Source organism: Castor canadensis, chromosome 3 (assembly GCF_047511655.1).
Source record: "Castor canadensis chromosome 3, mCasCan1.hap1v2, whole genome shotgun sequence".
NCBI lineage: Eukaryota > Metazoa > Chordata > Mammalia > Rodentia > Castoridae > Castor > Castor canadensis.
The window spans coordinates 30,357,909-30,382,027 of record NC_133388.1 but is presented as its reverse complement, the minus strand read 5'-3'; the positions used below and the strand labels follow the sequence as shown (position 1 = coordinate 30,382,027).

General features: G+C 47.1%; 1 long non-coding RNA gene across 2 annotated transcripts in view; it reads left to right on the top strand.

The window, feature by feature from the left end:
- The window catches only part of LOC141421518 (uncharacterized), a 76,350-nt gene that overhangs the window by 4,372 nt on the left and 47,859 nt on the right, over positions 1–24,119 (top strand). The window contains exon 3 of one of the 2 annotated variants that reach the window (XR_012446082.1): positions 5,706–10,652. The exons of the other annotated variant lie outside the window; for it this stretch is intronic. This is a non-coding gene — a long non-coding RNA (uncharacterized lncRNA). Of the gene's footprint in view, positions 1–5,705; positions 10,653–24,119 lie in introns of those variants that run through there. 2 annotated transcript variants of the gene reach the window in all.

Sequence of the window (24,119 nt, the reverse complement as noted above, 5' to 3'; positions counted from 1 at the left end):
AGTCTGGGGCTCACCTGATTAAGTCTTCATGACACTTTCTGTTCCAGATTCTAGGTATATAATGATAGACAGGTCAGGTTCCTGGGCATTCAGACCTTCTAGAAGCCTGGGATAGAGTGCATACAAGCAATTAAAATCAGCGGACAAAGCTCTGTAGTTTAATGCATGGTGTGTGAGGCACTCCCAAGGTGCTTGGAGAGCCAGGGAGGGTTCCCTAGGGGGTGGGGAGAAAAGTCTGGACTGGACAGAGGCCTGAAGGATGACATTGGAGTCAACCATTAGCAAATAAAGAAAAGGAAGGATTTTTCCATGCCACGAGTGGCACCATTTTGGTGAGACTGACTGGGCCTTCAGAGTAGGAATGGGGCATGGAGCTCGAGTCCCCAAAGATAGAAGAAGCAAGATCCAAAAGGACCTTGAAAACCTGCCAAGCCATTCAGATTTTGCCCTGAGGGTAATGAGAAGCCATTAAAGAGTCTGATGCCAGAGTGACATCATTGGCCGGAATGGAGTTGGAGATGAGACTGGACCAGAACTCCAGCTACAGTGGAGAGAACTGAATGGCCACTATGGTGACACATGCCTGTAATCCCAGCACTCAGGAGGTAGAAGCAGGAGGATGGCAAGTTCCAGACTGGCCTGGGCAACATAGCAAGACCCTGTCTCAAAACAGAACAAAAAGGGGATGGATGTGACAGATATTTAGGAACAGGATCACTAGATATGGTGGCTAGGAGGAAAAAAGGAAAGATGGCCCACGGGTTCTGTATGAGTAGGGTTCTCTGTTCCCTACTGGAAGAAGAGTTTGAAGTAGGGAGAGATAGGGAAAGAGGAGGGAAGAGAGAGGGAAAGGGGAGGGAGGGAGGTGAGATGACACAATCTCTCTGGGACATGTTGAGTTCCAGGTGTCTGTGGGACACGACTGTCATTGGCTACGGTGGTCTGGACCTCTGAGCAGGGGCCTGAGCAGAGTTCTGGACTGATCGCCGTCTCTATATGGGAGTAACTGGAGGCGAAGTGTGGAGAAAGACGTAAAGATGAAAGGCCTAGGACTCAGTCAGAGACAGGAAAATGGAAGGGACTGGCAGAAATGACACCTGCAAAAGACCCAGAGCAGTGGGAGAGGGATAAGGACAGGGTGGGAACCAAGGCTTTAAGGAGCAGGGGATGGGTAACAAGATCTCATGATGCAGGGGTCTCAGTAGGTGAGGACAGGGAAGATTCCTGGCGATGTTTGAGAACAAAAATGAGCATGACAGTTTCGGTGGTGGTGGCAGAGACAGAGAGTGACAAAAAGCAGTGTGGTTATGAGGCTGAGAGGAACAGACAAGGGGTGGAGCAGGTAAAGCTGGGCTCACAAGGTCTGTGCCCCAATCACCCCCTTTCCTTACCTCTTTGCCCTTCAGTGTAGTTACTTAAATGCATTTACATTTTTGAGGGAAGTAGGTCTTTCTTTTTTTTTTGCCAGTACTGGGATTTGAACTCAGGGCCTTATGCTTGCTAGGCAGGCACTACTACTTGAGCCACTCCACCAACCTGGAAGTAGGTTTTAGACTGTCCCCAAACCTACTGCCCTGTTCATTCCACCCCTCAGCACCCCTGGAGGACACACTGAACACACCTGAGTCCTCTCCCCTCCTTGTGGGAGAGCCAATCCAGGTGTTGACCATCGCTACTGTACCTCCTCCTTCTCCTGTCCTCCTCTTCCCCACTCTGCCCTTTCTTCCCATTCTCCTTTCTCCACCCTCAGACCCTTTTCTACCTCAGTTGCCCTCTTTTGATCACAATCCAGTTCACTGGCTCTTAGAGACAGTGCTGGGATCTGAACACTGCCCAGCTGAGTGTGTTCTGCAGGTGTGCAGGGTGGTCCATCCCCATCCTCTTTCCATGCCCCACTTTCTACTAAAGCAGCTTCTCCCATGGCTACACTACCTGAAATCCTAGAGCTAACCCCCAGACTGGGATAGAATCTGAGACTCTGTGAGTCTCCTAATTCCATGTCCTGATTTTACAAAGAAGCTGAGTACATCCAAGGCCACAGAATTTGCAACTAGCCTGTGAAAAATTAGAGCCACCAAACCATCTGAGATTTATTTTCTTTCCCTTAGATGATATGGCTTGAGGATGAAGGTCTAGAACTTCCAGACACTTTTTTGTTTCATGAGGGAAGAGCCTAGGGCTGGTGGGAAGTGGGAAGAAAACACTGAGCGAATCCAGAGAGGAAGTCAACATATCACAAGCGAGTTCAATCCCAGAGTGTCCCACTCTGTGGGACACTGAGTGGCAATGTAATCCAAGTCAGCCTTATAACTGGACTTGTGCAGTTACTGGGTCTTTAGACTCCATTTTGTTTGCTTATAATAGTTTTAAACTGTCACACGCACCTGCGTGCACATACAAGTCAATGTGTGTAGGTGTTCCCAAAAGTCTGGAATAATATTCACCCAGCTGTTGATAATGGTTACCCTGAGGGAGGAAAGGAGGGGTGTGTGTGTGCTCTACCACTTGAGCCATGCATATTTATTGTAGACCTCGTTGTAAACTCTGTAGGAACCAATTCATTTTCCCCCTCAGAGCTGAGGATGATCACTTCTGCCCAGACTTAGCAATTGCTAAGCTGGGTTTCCATGGAGGCTGTTTAGGTCCTGGCGGCCTCCTCCTTGCCCACTGCATTATGCTGCCTCTCTGGTTTCCTGAGTGGGCTGCTGGGTCCAGGCATGGGACTGGCACCAGATAGATAAGTCCTTCATTACCCTTCTTGTCGCTGCACCTCTCCCAACAGCTGTTTAAGGTGTGGCAGACCCTGTAGGCCTTGCTTCTTTTTTCTGTTTGCACTTTGGGCCAGAAATCACTCCTCTCTTCCTGCCCACTTTATCTCACCTGGGAAAACAGGAAACTGGAGGCCCATTTTGTTTAAGTACTGTTTGCACTTTCTTCAAGCTCTGTTTACATTCCCCCTTCACAGTGGGAAAAAAACCAAGGTTAGTAATACCTAGCATCCTGAAGGTCTGAGGCTGAAGTGATCTGGTGGGACCACAATGCTTTTGGAAGGACAATGGAGTGAATACAGCACTCCAAGAAATGGGAAGGGGACTTGTGGAATTCTATGCCACTTTCACAAGAAGTAGCTCTTATTCAGCAGGCACAGAGGACATCTCAATACACTGTTTACACACAAGCTACAAAATAATATGTGATGTAAAACATTGGGTTTTAGTTGTTGTTTTGTGTTTGTTTGTTCATTTGTTTGTTTTGAGACAGGGCCTTACTATGTAACCCAGGCTGTCCCTGAAGTCAGGATTCTCCAGCCTCAGCCTCCCAAGTGCTGGGATTACAGGGATCCACCACCACTTTCAGTTGAGCCACGCTTTTTTTTTTTTTTTAAGCAATAAAAACAATGCCTGTTCCAGCTACTTAGGAGGCAGAGATTGGGAGGATCACAGTTCAAAGCCAGCCTGGGCAAATAGTTTGAAAAATATCCAACCCAAGAAAGGGCTGGTGGTGTGGCTCAAGTGGTAGAGCACATGCCTAGCAAACATGAAGCCCTAAGTTCAAACTCCAGTGCTGCCAAAAAATAATGCATACACAGTATGTATACAGAAAAAGAATACCTTTTAAAACAAACTTTTAAAAAATTAGTAATTAATAATTAAACTTTGCATGAGCCAAGCATCAATTTGCCACTGTCCCTTGACTCTCATCTCCCCTGCTCCAGTGGTCCACAGTTTGAGCTCCTTCTACCCTTTCTTATGATTGAAAATCAGACTCACAAGACTCCACAGCACCTCAAATCACCAGATCGAATCCTCCCTAATCCTGCTCCCCAGAAGCACCACAACTCACTCTGCCAATCATAAAAAAAAAGAAGCAGCTGTAGCCCAGCGGCTGCTCCAGCTTCTAGCATGAGTGAGCCTCTAGAGAAGTCCTGGCCTCTCCAGAGCATTTCTCCGTCCTTCCTAGACACTCCCTGCACTGAAGTGCCTTCTGAGTGGGCTGGGGCTCCAGAGCTGGTCTGGCCCAGTAGCCTCACTTTGCAGGTGAGAAGCTGCATCCACTTTGCCACCTGCGTTTCTCCGGTCGCTCCAAGGATGTCCCTTAACAATTTCTGCCCCTGAGTTCAACTCTTGCTAACTACCTCATAAAGGAATTCCATCAGGAAACCCAGGCTTCTATCTGTGGTTCTCAGCCTTAAGGGAACAATTGAATCACCCAGGGAGACTTAAGGGGAAAAGGAGAGAAAGGACACCTGGGTTTTACCCCTGGGGGTTCAGATTTATTTTAGTAGGGAGGTGACAGGCCTGAGCACTGGGATTTTGACACTCCCTACATATTACAAATGTGTAGCCATGCTGAGACCACTAGGCAATATGGTGTGTGTGTATATATTTTAAAAATGAAAAGGTCAAATCATGGGGAAACCCAGAATCTTTTTTGGAATTATTGATGGTAATGATTCTGTTGATAATGCACAATTCACAAAATGGTATGTAGTGTATGACCTAAGGTGGGTTTTTATCGTTGTTTGTATTTGTTTGTTTGTTTTGAGACAAGGCCTTAGGCATGCCAGGCAAGTACTCTGCCACTTGGCTGTAGACTTCTTTTTGGATGTGACTTTTCTTGTATTCCATGTGACTTTTCTTGTATCCCAAGCCCCACCATCCTTTCCAGGCGGACCCTAATGACTCTGCACACCCAGAAAGAGCACTGATTGCTCAGAACCTCCCTGCAAGTTTTCTGGCTGTAGCTTCTGAGGGAGGAGAGATAGGGCAATTTCTCCTCTGATCCCTCCCAGGAGCCAGGACCCTGGCACTGAACTCAGAGAAGTTGTCATTGTCCCAGGCTTTTGGGGCTCTGACTTCAGGGTTAGATGTGCAGTAGATGCTTTGCCCATGGAGGCCCGTTTGAAGCAGAAGAGTCAGCCAACTTCAAGGTCATTTCCAATCTAAGTTTGATGTGAAAGGAAATACTTGTGGAAGCCCTGTGAAGAACTGATGACTTGGTTTTAATCTGGGCAATCAGGAAAGTCTTTCTGGAGGAAGTAAAATTTGAAATATGTCTTGAAAGACAAGGAAGATTTGAAGGGGGAAGGAAAGAAAGGGCCTAGAGCTGCCAGGGGAGCTATTCTCCTCCTCACCTTCTCCTGGTGGAAGTCAGGGAGCCAGTGTCTCTCGCAGAGTCCTCAGGGAACAGGGGATTCTGGGAGAAGCCTGGGAAGGAGGCAGGGTTCTAGGCTCTCACTGCTGCCCTCGCTGAGCTGCCCCACAACTGAGCTAATGCATGACTTCTGGACCTGCTTGTCCGTTCTGTCTCCTCTAACCTAGCTTTTAGGTCCCCAGTCTTTCTCAGAAGCCCCCAGCCCCACCCCTCTGGACATCAAACAGGGGTGTATCCATCGGGGCCAAGCTTTCCCCCTGGAATTGTTGCAGAAACTCTGAGAGTTTTGTTTTGTTTTTTGGTTGGGACTCAGATCTTCACATTGGCAAAGCAGGTGCTCTTGTTGGAACCAGCTTGACTATTTTCCTGGGATGTGTGTGTCTAGAATTTACCTTGGTTTCCCCACTCTGAGTCTTCAAGCAACTTTCTGCAATATTACAAACGCCTCCAGCTAGGTCTGCGATGTTTCCTGTAACTGTGACCACATTCTATAGAGGGGTGGGGGGAACTCTGTTACCTACTTGTTTTTCTGTAACTGACTTGTTTTTCAGACCACCTGTGACTGATAGGTGTGAAACTCACCTGGAGAGTATTTAACCCATCTCCTGACACAGATCTGGGCTCAGGGCTTTGAGAAGTTATCTCCCTCTGCTAGCGTAATAAACTCCCTCCTTCCTGTAAAAGTGGTCTCATTGACTTTTTTTCCCTCCTCCTGCAACATTTCTGGTGCATTGGCTGGGATGGGGAGAGACCAAAGGTGGCATTTTTGCCTCCTGGCTGTCAGGCCTGTGGTCCAACTCCTGGGGATGCAACCCAGCCGAGATGCCACCAAACACTTTGTCTGGACAGCTAGGGAAACCTCCCATGGAGTCTGAGGCCTCAGGTCCATACACGCCGGCAGAACCTGGATAGAGTCCTCAGGAACCAGGTATTAGGAATTTGGAGCAGCACCCATCTGGAACAGGTAGGACCCGGGTCCATTAGAATAGGCCCGTCCATTAAGGAATGGAAGAAGGGCTTGACCACCCTCTGGGTACTCCTGAATTTGGTTTTTTGGTTTTTGGTTATAGACTAGGTTTGTTGGGTTGGATGAATGTGTGTTGTGTAACTGAGAGCATGAATAAAGTGTGACTTTGGTCGCCACATGGTGTGCGGAATTCGTTTCTAGAGGTCAGGGACATTTGCATTTGGTCTAGGGCTACCAACTTGCTACAGCTAAGAGGCCTGAAGTATCTCTGCGAGAACTGCTAGGGACGGAGAAAGCGAAAGTTGTCTGTCTTCCCTCTGTGTTGGAAATTGAGGACCTTTTACCTCATTTCCAATCTCCTTGATATTGTGCTTTGTCTCAATATGGGTCGGAGATTCTCCAGCGCTTAGAGGCAGTATGGGCCCCTAAAAGGTCACTGTTGTGCATTGTCTGGGGGCATCAAAGGGGCAAGACCCTGGTGGTATTGGGAAACTGGAGCGCAGGTCAGGAAGCTGGTGCAGCAGCTCTTGGGGATCCACCCGCCAGCCTGTGGCTGCAACGCTGCACTCCTTCCGACCCCACTGACAGTGTGTTCCACATTACTCCCGTCATGAATGTGAGTGGCTCACTCAAGAGCAGGGAAAATGTTGCAAAGGAGGATGGTATCAGTTTGCAGATGGGTGGATAGTGATCCCAGAGACACGAGCCCCCACCTTCGTAAAGAATGCTCATCGGGACTCTCATATGGGGAAGTCGGCCCTTGAGCAGCTGCTGAGCCAACATTTCTATGTCCCCTGCCTCACCAGCCTAGCCAGCAATATTTGTAAGCAATGTGAAATATGTGCCAAAAATAACCACAGCAGGGGCTGCTCCCTAAACCGGGGGTCCAATATGTTGGTGGTTCCTGCTTTGAGGACCTGGAGATTGACATCACTGAGCTGCCCTGAACCAGGGGCTACAAATACCTTCCGGTGATTGAATGCACTTTTTCTGGGTGGGTAGAGGCTTTCTGCACCTGAACAGAGAAGGCCCAAGAAGTGGTCCGCACCTTACTAAAGGAAGGTATGGGGTATGGGGTCCCCATCTCCATTGGATCACACAGTGGAGAAGTTTTGTGGCAGAAGTTGTTAAACAATTGATAAAGGGACTAAAAATAAGCTGGAACCTTCACACAGTATACCGGACTCAGAGTTCAGGCAAGGTTAAGAGGACAAATCGGACACTAAGAACTTAGATGAGTAAACTGTCAGGAGACTCACCTGACTTGGAAACAGAGCTTGCCATTAGTTTTACTTAAGATTAGGTGCAGCCCCACCAAACAAACTGGGTTCTCGCCCTATGAGATTCTCTTTGAAAAGCCACCCCCACTGATCAAAGACATTAAGGGAGATTTAAAAGAAATAGGAAATCTAACCTTGCTCTAACAGATGCACAATTTGAGAGAAGTGCTCAATGACCTGCACCATCAGCTTAACCACTGATGTACATTCCTTTAAGCCAGGTGACCAGGTTTGGTTAAAGGAGTGGACTCTCCAGCCTTGGTGGAGGGGACCCTATTCAGTGATCCTGACTACCCCCAGGTAATCAAGGCAGCAGAAATCACCCCCATCACACCCGAGTGAAGAAAACAGCCTCCGAGTGGAAGAGTTAATAGGACTCCCAACAACCCACTCAAACTGACCTTGAGGAGGGGATCTTCAGCCTTGTCCTAGTTACAAACCGGGAAGCTGACTAGTCAATGCACGGCACAAGCTTGAGGAATGAACTGGACAGACAATTAATGGACTGTTGTTACTCATAGTTAGAGTTCTGTGATGATGCTTAAACCTGCCATCCCTCGTCTATCGCTATTCCTGGTATTGTAACCTTGCTTTGCTCAATAGGAGTAGCAGTAACTACCCTAATGGGATAGAGCCAGATCAAAAGGCTTTCTCTGGCAGCTTTTTTCTTCCTGCTGACAGGATGTGATATTGTTTTCTGTTGCTTCTATCCTAGGTTCCTTTTGCAAACCTCAGCCCCTCATCCTGTGAGTTGTACTTACGTACTACTCTGGACTAACAATGCCATTACCAGAACCTTGCTGTTCCATAACTATGACCCCTGTGCAGGTACTGTCACTGGGTCATGTTTTCACAACGGTACTACTTAGTGTGCTCTCATGACAATCAGCACATCTGCTTTGACCCTGTGTATGCTTCCTTGGAAAAATGGCTAGAGGTCCGACATTCAAGAGGGCCCCTAATTAACTGGAGTCCGATTACTAACCCCCACCGGGCAATATCGGTCTGTTTTGATGCCTGTGTAGCAGCTAGTTATAATGTTGATGACGACGTCTCCGAGTGTACAACTCTCTTTGGGTAAGGAGCTATGCAAAGGAAAACAGTGCATGTGTGAAAAACAGACAGCTGGGTACAGATATGGTTGTTATGGGGACACATGGATGTGCCCTCAGTGGGAATGTGTAACTTGGGCCACATGAAACCCATAAGACCACCATTCTCCAAAAGGGAGTTGCCCCTCTTAACTGCCCCTGGGGAGCCTCCAACCCTGTCAATTTCACCATCCTTAACTTTACAGACGCCAGATGGAAATGGAGAGAAGGCCATGAGATAGGCATCCGCATAGATAGACTATGGAACGACCCAAAAGCAAAACTAGTTTTCAAAAGGGTTGTAATCTCAAAGCCACATCCTACCAGGTCTTCCATTCCTTCTATGAGGAGATAGAACACAGCCCCCCTCCCATTTTCCCTACTACCAGAAATTTGTTCCTCACCCTAGCAGAGACAATAGCTCAGTCTCTTAATATTTTTTCTTGCTATGTGTTGGGGGGGGGAACAAATATGGGAAATCGATGGCCCTGGGAGGCTAAGGAATTAGATCCCAGAAAACCCCCCAATGGAACTGGATGCCCCCACCTCAAGGCAGGAACCTGGCTCCTAAAAACTTCCATTATTGGCAAAAACTGTCTTGCCCAGTGGGGAGGACAACCTCCATTGGAAGCCTGACATGCTTGGGTCAGAGATTTTGTAATGCTACCGCCCAAGAAACCTGGTGTTGGAGGTCTTCAAATCATTCTGAGCCAAACCCTCACCCCTTGTCCAGTTTCCATCACCTCTGACAGGCATGGAACAAAGTTGACACAAACATAGAATGGTGGGCCCCAGGAGGATTATATTGGATATGTGGAAGGGCTGCCTACATGAGGCTGCCCCAGTTCTGCGCCGGGTCCTATGTGCTAGGGACAACACGTCCCTCCTTTTTCCTGTTCCCCTTACCTCAAGGTGAACAGTTGGGAATTCCAGTCTATGAGGAAATGGGGCACCCAAAGAGTTGGAGGGCTATACAAATTGAAAACTGGAAGGATGATGAATGGTCCCAGAATGCATGATTCAGTATTATGGGCCAGCCACCTGGACTGGGGATGGCTCTTGGGGCTACCGTACTCCAATATATATGCTCAACCATATCCTAAATTCCAAGCAGTGGTAGAGACCATAACCAATGAAGTTGCAAAAGCCCTTAATATACTAGCTAAACAAAGCACCAAAATGTGCAATGCACATTGACACTGGACTATCTATTAGCCTCAGAAGGAGGAGTTTGTGGCAAATTCAATTTGAGCAACTGTTGCCTCAGATTGATGACACGGGAAAGGTAATAAAAGAGATCACAGATAGAATGAGAAAGACTGCTCATGTTCCAGTTCAGACTTGGAAGGGGTGGAATCCTGATGACTTGCTTGGAGGATGGTTCTCTACCATAGGAGGATTTAAAACAATGTTAGGGGCTGTATTAATTAAGGTGTTGGGCTGTCTTATACCCATGCTTGCTGCCATTGGTCCAGCGGTCCATATCGACCCTGATGGAGGCAATAGTGGAACGGAAAACGGCCACACAATTGTATCTATTACAAGGTTACCAAAGAGTAAACCCCATCTCTGAGGAAGAAAGAGATGATGCATCTTGACAAATAAAATATCAAAGCATCAATTGGGGTAATGTTGGAGCCAGCCTGACTATTTTCCTGGGATTTACTGTGTGTCTGGAATTTACCCTCGTTTCCCCACTCTGATTCTACAAGCAGCCTTATGCTAGCTCTACATTGTTTTCTGTAACTCTGACCACATTCTATAAGGGAGTAGGGGACAAACTCTGTAACCGGCTTGTTTTTCTGATCACCTGTAGCCCATATACTGCAAAACCCCCTTGGTTACATAACTCACCCAAAGAGTATTTAACTCATCTCCTCGCACTAATCGGGGTTCAGGGCTTTGAGAAATTATCTCCCCTGAGTCTGCTAGTGTAATAAACTCCTTGCTTCCTTTAAAAGTGGTCTTGGTGGCTTTGTTTCCCTTGTTGTTCCTGCAACACTTTACCGCTTGAGTTACACCTCCAGTCCATTTTGCTCTGATTATTTCAGAGCTGGGGGTCTCACAAACTATTTACCTGAATAGCCCTCAAACCGTGATCCTCCTGCTCTCAGCCTCCCAAGTAGCTGAGATTATAGGTATGAGCCATCAGCGCCCAGCTTGGAGAACCTTAAAATACCTACAGTCCAGATTCCTGCTTGCATCCTTCCTGTAGTCCTGGGGAGGGCCTGTGCTTGGTAGAACAGGACAGCCAGTCAGTATGGAGGACCACTGAGGACCAGTATGGAGAACACATACCTAGTGTGTGGTGTGAGGGAATTGGGAAGGCAGGAAAGAAAGTGCGGGGAGGGAAGGGGCAGGGGCTTTGGTGCAGGTGGAGAGCAAGGCCCAGGCAGGAAGAGGCTCTGTAGAACAAATGTCCAATCCACAGCTGAGTTCTGCCTCTGTTCCCCAGGCTGAGAGGCTGGGTCTGGAACAACTGCTCACCATCCACTAAGGCAGGAAGTCACAAAAGGCCCCCTAATAGGCCTCCTGCTTTCCATAGCTGGTGGCTCCATAGAGCAAACAATGTTTCATTTGCTCACTGTTGTCTCCCCAGTGCAGGACACATAGCAGATGCTCAGTGAACACTTGTGGAAGGGGAAGATGGAATGAGCTTTCAATACCAGCTAAGGTTTTGTCAGTCTGGGGGTACCTTGTACAAAATAGCCTAAAACAAGGAGGCTGAGGGGAACTTTGGGAGGAGGAAAGAGGATTTTTGTTTTGGGTTCCCTCTCCCTTCCTCCGACCAACTCTGCTTCCTGGATATTTGGAAATCTGGATATAAGAGGTGGGGGTGATGCAGCTGGCTGCCCACAACTGTGCTTCCAAATCAGAAAGTTGGAGGAAGGTGTGGGGTGGGTCAAGGAGCCAACACAGAGGAGAGGAGGGTTCTGGGAGTGCCTAATGGCCTCCAGCAGAATGAAAGGTACGTGGCTGGGGAGGGTACCCCCATGGTCTTTTAGCTCCAGGGATCTTTCCTGTAGAGCCTAAGGAATCTGTAATGTGTTTTTGGGATGTATCTAGGCCTATTGATTCATGGGAACCATTCTTTTACCATTTGCAGAATCTTAGGAAGGGTCCACAGAAAGCCCTGGACAGTAGAAGTTAAATTCTGTGTAGGAATTTCCTGGGATAGTCCCCAAAGGGGTTCCCCACCCCAGAGCCTTGGTTCTAGGGAGATGTTTAGAGAGAATGGAACTCTAAGGGAGTCTCCCTTTGGTCAGATATGGCTGGAGGCAGTCCCTTAACCTAGTTATGCCCCAGCCTTACCTGAATGCTGAGCCTAACCCTGGCCTCCCATAAGCTTGTCACCCTTCCTGCAACCCCTTCCTTATTCTAGGACTCTCTCTTCCTTCCCCCCTCTGGTCCCCATTGACTTCTTTAGGGTGCAGCCAGTGAAGGATGGGTTGTGTACATACCCAGAACTACTCTCCTAGGGGGGGATTTTGGATAACTGTCTTGCATCACTCTGTCATCAGCTTTTTATTGGATGTCTGAGCCACCTTGTCCACAGAAAAGAGCTGTGTGGAAGTCAAACAGCATGAAGCTGGGGGAAGGAGGGAGGGAAAGAAGACTGATGTTGGAGACTCAGGCCCAACTCTGTTAGCCCTTTCCTCCTAAAAGCCAGCCTCTACCTAACACCCCTCACTTCTCTAGGCCACACATCTCTAAGGAGTGACAGTCAGGGTGGGCTTGGGATGTTCAGGGAGGATATGGGAGGGAAGCAAATCATTGCCCTGCATTTGAGTAGCACTAGGCAATTTCTTTTTGAGCATCTTTACCTCAGCAAAAGATGACCCAGTGATAATGATGGGTGCCTTGTCCTAGTGCCTTTGGATTGCTAAAACAAAACACCATAGGCTGGGTAGTTTATAAACAATAGAAAATTAGGGCTAGGGATGTAACTCAGTGGTAGAGTGCTTGCCTTGCATGTATGAACCCCTGGGTTTGATCCCTAGCACTGCCAAAACAAAACAAAAAATTATCATAGTTTTGGAGGCCAGGAAGTCCAATATCAGGACCCTGGCAGACTCTCTGGTGAAGGCCATCTTCCTAGTTCATACATGGTGCTTTTTCTCCTCCTTAGATACTGGAAAGGGGGAGGAAAGGCTGAAGGTATAGCTTAGTGGTGCAGCACTTTCCTGGTTTTGATCCACAGCACCACTAAAAAGAAAAGGAAAAACCCCAAAACAGAATGCACACGTGTACAGATATGTTAGTGAACTGTAGACATAAAGAGATCAAGTACTAGACATTTTGCTGAGCATGGTAGCACACATCAATAATCCCAGCGCTTGGGAGGCTGAGGCCAGAGGATCTAGAGTTCAAGGCCAGCATGGGGTACAGAGTGAAACCGTGTCTCAAGAAAAAAAAAAGATGGAAACGTCAAGAACTAGGTCCCTTGGGCCTATTTTAGAAGGCATCAGTCCCACACATCAGGGCTCCACCCCATTGCCTAATCTCCTCCCAAAAGGCCCCTCCTCCTAATACCACCATCCCATGGTGAAAGGATTTCAACATGTGAATTTTAAGGAACATAAATATTGAGACTTTCTTATCACCTGCTTATCTCTATTTTGGAAAGCTGGGTGGGTTTGGGGATTGACTATGCATGCGTGTGTGCATGTGTGTACATCAGTGCAGATGTGTGCATGGCTGGGGTACACTCTCAGGGCTAAGGAAGAATGTATGAACTGTGCGTGTTGGCATGTGTTCACTTGCAGGCCCAGCAGGTTGCAGGTGAGTGTGGATTTAAGCTCCATGAGGCAGTGTTCGTTGTCCTAAGCAGGGTGCAGAGTTCACTTCAGAGACCTTTTTTTTTTTCTTTCTTTTTGGCAGTACTGGGGTTTGAATTCAAGCATAGTAGAGGTAAACATACCTCTATTATGTCTCCAGTCCTTTTTGTTTTCATTATTTTCAAATACAGTTTCAGGTTTATGCCTAGGCTGACCTCAAACTTCAATCATCCTGATCTCCATCTCCAGAGTAACTGAGATTATAAGTATGTACCACTGGCCCCGGCCCAAAACCATCTTCTTCTTCTTTTTTTTGTGGTACTGAGGCTTGAACTCATGCCTACACCTTGAGCCACTCCACCAGCCCTTTTTTGTGTTGGGTATTTTCTAGATGGGGTCTTGCAAACTATTTGCCTGGGTTGGCTTCAAACCATGATCCTCCTGCTCTCTGCCTCCTGAGCAGCTAGGATTACAGTTGTGAGCCACTTGCACCCAGCCCAAAACCATCTTTAATAAGCACATTGGCTTGTCCAATGTCCAGTGTCAAGTCCTGGGTACTTGAGACCACTCCCCACTACACCTGAAGCACGAGCCTTGGCCTCCAGGAAGAGCAGGCTGGGCACTGCCCTTGGAATTTCATTACACCTGGAACTCTAGGCTTGCCTGACTTGGAGACATTTTGGAGTCACCTGCAGCCCTTCTACCTGCAAGGATCTGGTTGCTCAAGGCTGGCCCTGGGGCCCTGAAGTAGGGAGGGGCAGACCAGAGGTGGCACTGACCACCAGGCTGGGGTCGACCCCTCCCTGTAGGGCCAGATTCTGCTCCACCATGGAAACTCCCCACCCTCTCTGTGTCAGCTTCCATTCTTTTTCCAGAGTAGATGTAGGCCTGGGGACAGGTGACAGGCATTAGTGAGCAGGTTCCCTTCTTGCTGATTCTCAGGCCTTTCCAGCCTTTTGTTTACCAAAGGGATAGTCTTCAGTCATATTCCTCCTCCTGTGAGGAGCCATACTCCTCACAGAACAGATACGCTCCAGGGACAAGCTGGGCTAGGGTGAGCCCCATTTCCAAGCAGGTGTGGTTTTTGCCTCATTTGGAGAGGCCTGATCTCACCTCACCTCACCCAACTCCCCCCACAAGGGTCGGAAAACCTACCCACCCCCTCAGCATAGGGCCCAGAAGCTGGGGTAGAAGATGTTGGAGGAGAATGGACTTTTTGACCCCTTCCTTCCCTCTTTCTTTCAAATCAGACTCAGTAGGTGTGCCAGGCAAGTCTACAGCACAGCCAGCCCCACCCACCTTCACAGGGAAATATACAGCTTCCAGGCTGTTCTCTGCTGAATTTGTGTTCCAAAGGACAACATGGATAAGAATCTAATACTACCATGCCTTAAGCATGTAATAAATTTTGTGTTCTTTGTCCCACTTAAAAAAAAAAAAAAAAGGAAAGGAAGGAGGGAGGAAGAGAGGAAGGAAGGGAGGGAGGGAGGGAGGGAGAAAGAAAGGAAGGAGAGAAAAGAGAAAAAGAAATGAGAAAGAGAAAAAAAGAAAGAAGAGGCCAGGAAGGAAGGGAGAGAGGGAAGGAGGGAAGGAGGGAGAAAGAAAGAAAGAAAAAGAAAAGAGAAAGAAAGGAAGGAAGGAGAGAAGGAAGGAGAGAAGGAAGGAAGGAGAGAAGGGAAGGAGGGAGAAAGGGACCAAGAGAAGAAGGAGGGGAGGGAGAGGGCATGGGTAACCAAGGTGGAGTTTGAAGTAGTGTAGTGCAGTGGCTATGAACCTGCCTGTATTCAGGATGTTCAGATTCCAGATTTTGACCTTGGGCAAGATGCTTACCCTCTCTGTGTCCTCTGTTCTTCTTTATGAAATGGGAAAGTAAGAATGCCCCACCTCACAGGCTGCTGAGAGCACCAGTGAGCTCTTGACACCTATCAGTGAGTGGGAGTGGGTGCTACCATGTGGTAGTTCTGTTTAGAAGAGGAGAACATCTTAGTGGCTCTCAAATTATCAACAAAAGCCTTTTGCTATATTGGGAGAGGCCAACCCAGGCTGCCTGGACAAGATCAGCTGTTCATGGACCAGGTGGATTGGATCAGGTCCTTTGAAACGCAAATGAGGATTGTGTATTGACTCAGCCAGTTCCCTGGGAAGCATTTGGAGGCACCCTTTCCCCTGGGATAAGGGTAGGAAAGCCCTGAGGTTCGGGAGAGGGTAGCAGGGGAGGGGCCACTGGGCATAGAAATGCTATTGGAGAGCTGGAGAGTCCTATGCCACACCAAGACCAGTCCTTCCATTGCACTGATGGAGAATCCAAGGGTCTTACCCACTGGCAAGTAAATTATTTAAGCCTTCTGAGCCTCAGTTTCCCTATCTAAGAAGCAGAAGGTGTAGCCTCTGCTCTGCCCAGCTGTTGGGCATGTGTAGGAGGCAGTGAGGTGGGAGGCACCATCACAGGGGCCTAGGCTAGGAAGCGTTGAGGACAGGCAGGGCCAGGCCAGGCAGAGTCCTGGCCTCCTCATGGGAACATGGCAAAGGATGTGCTGAGGCATTTGGTCACACCTGGAGGCTGGCTTTGCAACACCAGCCCTGTTCTCTGTCCTTTCCTGCATTGTACTTGTGCTGACCCAGTTTCTAAGAATAATGGCACTCCTTTGGGGACCACACTCACCATGGGAGTAGAAACTCAGTTCTCCACTAAAACCATTTCCTCGGCTGAAATACTCGGCACAGATGTTGGTATCTGACAAACCTGAGTCTGAATCTCAGATTTGTACTAATGGAGCAACCCTGGTTCTTAAAGCCATCTATAAAGCAGAAAGTGTCCTCTCTGCTTGCAGGCCTGTTGTGAAGATTAAATTAATTCAGTCATTTATTCCACAATTTTTTTTAAACAGGGTCTTGTTTCACTATGTAGCCCAGGCTGGCCTGGAACTCAAGATGCTCCTGCCTCAGCCCCCCGGGTGATGGGATTACAGGTGTGTACACCATGCATGGCTAGTGAGCTCAGTTTTAAAGGATAACTAGATGTGATCTACCTTATCAAATCTAAAATGCTACTCACTGTCTACACTGCTATTTTAGATAACACTAAGAAAAACTCAGCCCATTAGCCACGACACGGTGTTGATGCCTCAACCATAGAAATGTTATTTTGTGCTTACTGGAAAGGTACTCTGAGAGTCTTTGCAGCCCCAGAGGAATTTTGTATTTAAAACAAAAAAGGACCAGTTCTGGGGAGATGAAATTGGGTAACTTCCCAGAGAAAACACAGCTTGCCCTGGGCAAGCTTGCCCAGTGTAAAAATCCTGAGGTAGGGGCGGATAGGTGCATAGGTAGCTGGGTCAGTGGACAGGGGTGACAGGACAAAAGTGAGTGTATACACCAGCTCCAAGAAAAGGATAGGGAAGGAGTCCTGGCTAAGCGGTCATCTGCTGGGCTCAGCTCCTGGCTGAGCAAAATGGTCAGAAGAAGAACCAAATGCTCAACTGGGCTTGGAAGACACATTGTCTGTAAAATGCATCTTATTGTTAGAAAATTTCTTTTATTGACAGTACTGGGATTGGAAATCAGGGCCTCCCATTTGCTAGGCAGGGGCTCTACTACTTGAGCCACTCCTCCAGCACTTTTTTGTGCTGGTATTTTTGAGGTAGAGTCTCAATTTTGTTGCCTACGCTGGCCTTGAACAAAGATCCTCTTGATCTCTGCCTCCCAAGTAGCCAGGATTATAGACATGCACCACTGGTACCCGACCTGCTTTATCTGTTTTTGAGATAGGGTCTCACTTTATGACTAGGCCTGAACCTCCACCTTCCTATTTATCCCTCCTGCATAGCTGGGAAGATAGGCTTGTGGCACTGTGCCCATATTTTATTGGTTGAGATGGGGTCTCTCAAACTTTTTCCCTTACTTTGGCCTCAAACTTTTGATCCTCCTCATCTCTGCCTCCAGAGTAGTTAGGTCTATAGGTGTGAGCCACTCCACCTGACCTGATGTCAAAATTTTTTAATGTGCTATTATTATCCAGAATCAGGGAGCACCCCTGCTTGGTTTCTACATCCTATCTCCACTTAAAGTTACTTTGAAAAGAAGCTCATTCCAGGGTTTACTCAGAGAAAGTTCAAGATGAGCCTGTATGAGCCATAAAATGAGGCTGTGCAAAATAAATAAAATAGCTGGGCATGATGGTACATGCCTGTAATCCCAGCTTCTTGGGAGGCTGAGGCATTTGGATGGCTTAAAATCAGGAGTTTGAGACCAGCCTATACAATATAGTGAGATTCCCATCTGAAAGCAAAAAGAAAAAAGATAAAATAAATGGGGACTTGTCAACAGGAATGGGAGCCCCCTTAAGACGTTTTTTGTTTGTTTTTGGTTTTTGGTGGGCTTGGGATTTGAACTTAGGGCTTCCCACTTGCAAAGCAGGACTTCTGCTGCTTAAGCCACATCTTCAGTCCTTAAAGAGGTTTTTAATGGACAAATTTGGTTTTATTTGAGCATCGAAATAAGTAATAAGGATTATAGATTATAACCCAGAGAAAATAAGAATCCATTCTAATACACATAAAAGGATGAATAAACGGAGGCTGGGAGTGCCAGGGGCACAGCTCAGTGATGCAGCACTTTCCCAGCATGGAACTTAAAAAATCATCATTTGATGACTACCATGAAATTAATCGTATCAAACAAAATTCATCCATGGATACAATGCTGCATGTTGCAGACCTGCACTGCTCTGCCCAAGAGCTAAACCTTTCTGAGTGTCTTGTTAGTTTTCAAATAGTTTGGATTTTAGAACATTTCAGATTTTGGATTTTCAGATTAGGGCTGCTCAACCAGTAAAGTCTATGCAAATATTCTAAAATCCTTAAAAAACTCCCAAATCTAAAACACTTCTTGGGGTAAGGGATATACAATGTGCAATGGGCGATAGGAAAGATGTTTTCAGTCTCAAAGTATATCCCACCAAGAAACTTATAATTACAAAGTGGGGGAAAATTAAAATCTCTTTTAAAAAAAAAATTGGTTGTTTTTGTGTGTCTGTCTGCGTGTGTGTGGCGATACTGGGGTTTGAATTCAGGGTTTCATACTTGCTAGGCAGGTGCTCTACTGCTTGAGCTATGCCTTGAGCCCAGAAACCAATTTTTTTTTGGTGGTACTGATGTTTGAACTCAGGCCCTCGTGTTGCAGCACGCTACTCCTTGAGTCACTCCACCAGCCCTGAATCTTTATAGACAGAAAGCTAGCAAGCATCAAGTGATCCAAGTTCCAAACCAGTAATGGGTCAAATTGTCACTGTGCCTCCTGATGGGATATACTGAGAAGGCCACAGTAACATTTCTGTGCTTTTACTGTCACTCCCCCCTCATCCCCTCCCTGCTAACGCAAAACCTGAATCTAATCATGAGCAAACATCAGACAAATCCAACCTGAAGTATATTCCACAGACTCATCGGTCTGTCCTCTGCAAAAATGTCAAGGCCATTGACGACAAAGAAAGACTGACTAGTACCTGGCAAAAGGAGACTCAAGAGACATGTGTTGGGTTCTGGACAGAACAGTTTTCTCCTTTCACAGTAAAGGACATTAGTAGGACAGTTGGAGACATTTGAAAAAGATTTGTATATCAAATGATAGAACTGTAGCCATGCTAGTTTCTGATTTTGATAAGTATGTCATGATTCTAACAGAAGTGAACGTCCTTGTTTTTGAGAAATACACACGGAAGTTCTTAGAGATAAAAGGACAGTTTTGTAACCTACTCTCAAACATATCAGAAAAATAACAGCGTGTGAGTGTACACACATCCCCTGTACATATAAAGAAGGTGATTAAAAAGAGAGAAAAGAGACATTGGTAAAACAGTGGTATGCTGAAAGCTGTTTAACAACCAACTCTCCAAGGGAAGAAATTTCTGATACCAATTTCTGGCCAGTTCCAAGCTAGCAGTGAGTGTGAAATCCCTGAAGAGGGAGTCTGAGAAGACTAGCTGGGATCCAGCTCACCTGGATGAACACAAGCATGGTAAAAACCTCACATTTAGGGGGGAAAAAAATCAAGTGAAAGGAATTAGATTATTTCTACTATTTTTGCAACTTTTATGTAGTCTGAAATTATTTGGGGGTGGCAGCCAGGGGGGCGGGGGAAGTTTTTTTTTTTTATTGTTTTATTATTCATATGTGCATACAATGCTTGGGTCATTTCTCCCCCCTGCCCCCACCCCCTCCCTTACCAACCACCCCTCCCCCTCCTTCTCCCCCCCACCCCCTCGATACCCGGCAGAAACTATTTTGCCCTTATTTCTAATTTTGTTGTAGAGAGAGTATAAGCAATAATAGGAAGGAACAAGGGGTTTTGCTGGTTGAGATAAGGATAGCTATACAGGGAGTTGACTCACATTAATTTCCTGTGCTTGTGTGTTATCTTCTAGGTTAATTCTTCTTGAACTAACCTTTTCTCTAGTTCCTGGTCCCCTTCTCCTATTGGCCTCAGTTGCTTTAAGGTATCTGCTTTAGTTTCTCTGCGTTTGAGGGCAACCAATGCTATCTATTTTTTTAGGTGTCTTACCTATCCTCACCCCTCCCTTGTGTGCTCTCGCTTTTATCATGTGCTCATAGTCCATTCCCCTTGTTGTGTTTGCCCTTGATCTAATGTCCACATATGAGGGAGAACATACGATTTTTGGTCTTTTGGGCCAGGCTAACCTCACTCAGAATGATGTTCTCCAATTCCATCCATTTACCAGCAAATGATAACATTTCGTTCTTCTTCATGGCTGCATAAAATTCCATTGTGTATAGATACCACATTTTCTTAATCCATTCGTCAGTGGTGGGGCATCTTGGCTGTTTCCATAACTTGGCATTGTGAACAGTGCCGCAAGGGGCAGGGGAGGTTGGTGCTTGGTGGTGAAGCACTTTCCTAGCACACGCAAGACCCTGGTTCAATCACAGCAGCGCAAAAATAAAATCAAAAAGTTGAAATGATTTCAAAATTGAAAGTTTGGTGTTTTATAAACATGTCTTGTGTTTGATAAGATTCAGTAACTGAACAACTGAATGGGATAAAGAATACAGGAGCATTTCAGGAAGAGACACTTGCTCTGTGTGTGACTTTAGAAAACCTGAGGCAGGAGGAAGTAAGATCCATTTGAAAAACAAGGACACAAAAGAAAGAAAGGCTGAGTGTCCGTGCAGAGACTTGCAAAGTGAGCAAGAAGTCGGCAGGAGCAGGAGTGCTGGATTTGAGTCCTTCTGCCTACAGCAGGGGAAGCTGTCAGAGCCCCCCAAGCAATGGGGGATGGGAATGTGGCCCCATTTGCGTTCATCACTCAGAGCCCTGGCTGACCTTCCATAAATGAGAGCTAGTAATACTGCCCTGTCCAGTTGGCTCTGCCATCACTTCTCCGAGGGGTCTTTTTGCTGCATTGTTATTGACAGTGATTGGAGGTTACAGCAGTGGTACAGTACCCACAAGCTGCCAAATGACTCTAGATAACCCAGGCCCAGTCCCACTTTCTCTGCCTTCCCCACTCAGACCTATATTTGGTCCCTCTTCTCCACTGGCCTCCTGCCACTTGTCTTGGTTTCTAGTCAAACCTCTCGCTTTGGAAGTCCAGAATCCAGCAGGGCTGGAGAGGGCTGGGTTCAAGGTGGAATGAATGGACTGTTTGATGGGGATCTCCCAGGGCGACAGCCTTCAGGCTTGGTACAGAGTGGCTTCGTTTTTCTGCAGTTGAATCACAGTTCTGTGCGTCCGTGACTGGTGAGCCCTCCCTGATGCACCAGGCTCTGCCTAACAGGAGTGGACTGGATCTGTATACACAGTGTGTATACACAGCCCGGACCCAGTCCCAAGTGACTGCATGCTTGCATGCCGTGTGTCCCCTAGGTGTCACTAGGCATCCCATCCCACTCTTGCAGCAATCCTGTGAATGAGCACACCATTCTGCCCATATTGTAGGAGAGCAAGCTGAGGCTTGAGAGGTTTCCTGAAGTCTCCGAGTTGGTACAACAAACCCAAGGTTTCAACCAAGGCCCTAGAGCCCCACAAGCTGAACTTCTGCCCACAGCACCACCCAGCCTCTGTCTGGTGGCCCCTGTGCCACTGTCTGTTGGTCTGGGCATTAGTCTTACGAGCATCCAGGCTACATAGAGAGGTCTACTGAGGGCCCTGCTGTACAGGAAAGTGTTAATTGGGATGCCCTCAGCAAGCACTGATTTGGCAGGAGGCCGGTTTCCATGGCAACAGCAAGGTTTGGGGAAGAGAGAGGCCAGCACAGCAGGATCTTGTGAATCACAGGATGCACAGTCTGTATGTTTATTCTGCGGTGAAACCTCCCAGCGTCTTCTGGGACTGCACATAACCACCAGGAGTGGCTGCACTGGGCAGGGGTTCCCTGAATTGCAGAGGCCAGGAGGCCTCGACTCTGCTGCCTGGCCATTCATCGGCGACCCTCCTACCAGCTCTGCCAAAGGAGTCTTTTCCAGCAGGAAGGCTCAGGGCTCCTGCTTTCAAGCCACAGCAACCTGACTAGGTGAAAACCAGAAAAGACCAAAGATTTAGGGCGAGTTTGATTTTGCAATACATCATTGATTTATTCATTCATTAGATGTGCGTCGCTTGCTGACAATGCAGCAGTCACTGTGCTAGATGCTGGGACCTGGGGTTACAGCTGGGAGATAGCCTCTGCACTCCTGGAGCTTCCCTTCCAGGAGGCCAGAAGTCTCCCACTACACCCAACTTAGGTAAATCCCTGTCCCTTTCTGAGCCCATCTGTAACATTGAACCAAAAATGTCCATCTTGCAGGGATACTGTGTGGATGAGATAACATATTTGAAGCGTTTACCTGAATGCCCAGCACAGTATGCAGTTATGATATTAATACCTGTAGGCTTCTCACCTTTCCCTCTTACATCAGAAGGTGCCAAGTGAGGCTAGAACATGAGTTTAGAGTCCCAGGCCTGACCCTAGGCCTCACTGAGAGCCAAATCTCAATACCGACCCAGTTAGTAGATTCAGCTCTTCCATCACTGTGCACATGCCCTTGGCCTCAGTGTGCCCATTTGTAATGTGGGGGTAACCTTCCAACACTCAACAGCCGGTGATGTACCTAAATGGGTAGCCAGCACCAAAGCAAATGCTTGACCATTCTGTTCCACCATCTGGGCTACCCCCAGGTCAGAAAACCCCCCAAGCCACCAGAATCTAGTGTTGGCCTCTAATTCCAGCCCAAATGATTGCCTTCAACAGGGACCTCAGTAGCTAGTAGCTAGGGAGAAAGGGCCTTCCCAGTGCCGGGTAGGGCTCTGCCCTCCCTCCCTGCTCATCTTACCCCTCCTCTGCCCACACCTGGATGCCCTGGAGTATGAAGCAGGCACATAACCTTAGTGAGAAAGACCCTGACTCTGTGACCCTGTTTTCACAGACCCATACCTTAGGTCCTCAAAATTAACCCTGAAATCAGCCTGCAACAGCCCCAGCCCAGGGCAAGAGGACCATCTGGGGTGAGAGCAAGGTACAGAGCAAACCCACACAGAGGAAGTTAACAAAGGAGAAAGTCATCTAAAAAGTTCATAGTGGATATTTCAAATAAGAAAGACTTCAAAGTGGTCATCATGGAGTAATTCAAAGTGCTGAAGGACTTCTTCCCATGTATTCCTGGCTTAGGACTGATTTTATGGTGGGCTACTGCTGGAGGTAGAGATGTCTTTTTAGAATTTAATGCCTCTGAAAGTCTTAATCAAGCCTGAAAAATGGAAGTGGGGCACACAGTTGGTGGGGTTCCCTTCAAGTCTATTCTACATGACAGCTCTGTCCCTTGGTGGGGAGGGAAAATATTTTTCCTCTCTCTTCTGTTTGACTCCAAAGGAGGCCAGATTAAACCTGGTTGGAGATGTTGTTAACCAGTTATCCAGGATTTTCTTCTCTGTCCTGTCTTGAATTTCCTTCTCCTCCGATGGGTGTCAGGGTAGCATTTATCCCAAGACAAGGCTTATGGAGCATATCATAGCTGTCATTTGCTTATGAAATTCTTTCCAGAAGATCAGTGAGCTGGCAGGAAGTTGGGAGGGGGGATTACAAAATTGGCAGAGGAACCACAGAGATCCAGAAGCTTCCAGCCAGGCTGGCCCCTAAGCTGGAAAATCTTTAACAAAGGGATCCGGCAAACCAGGGAGAAAAGGAAGGCAGGCAGACATGCCCAGTGAACACATCCGCCTGGGCAGACGCCAGAACACTTGGACAGCAGAAGTCAAGAATGAGGATGGGAGACAGAGGCAGGGAGCCCAGGAAGAATGTCCAAAGCCTTCATTCTTTTCCCTTCTTTCTCTTTTTAAATGGAGGGTTTTTTTTTTTGTTTTGTTTTGTTTTTTTTGCAATGAACTTCAAGCAGTTTAGGTTCACAGCAAAATCAAGCAGGAAGTACAGAAATTTCCTATATACCCTCCATCTCCATTCATGCACAGCCTCCTCTATTATCAATACCCCCCACTGGAGGCCTACTTTGTTACAATCAATGAACCTACATGGACACAACATTGTCACCAAAGTCCACAGTTTTCAATGGGTTCACTGTTCGCATCATGCATTCTATGGGTTTGGACAAACACATAACGACATGTATCCTCCACTGTAGTATCTTACAGAATGTTTTCTTTGCCCTAAAAATCCTCTGTGCTCCCCCAACTCACTCCTCCTTCTCTCCAACCCCTAGCAATCATTGATCTTTGGCTGTCTCTATAATTTTACCTTTTCCAGAAGGAAAAGCTGAAGTCCCTGAGTATGTAGGGTTTTCAGATTGGCTCCTTTCACTTAGCCATATGCATTTAAGTTCCTTCTACCTCTTTTCATAACTTG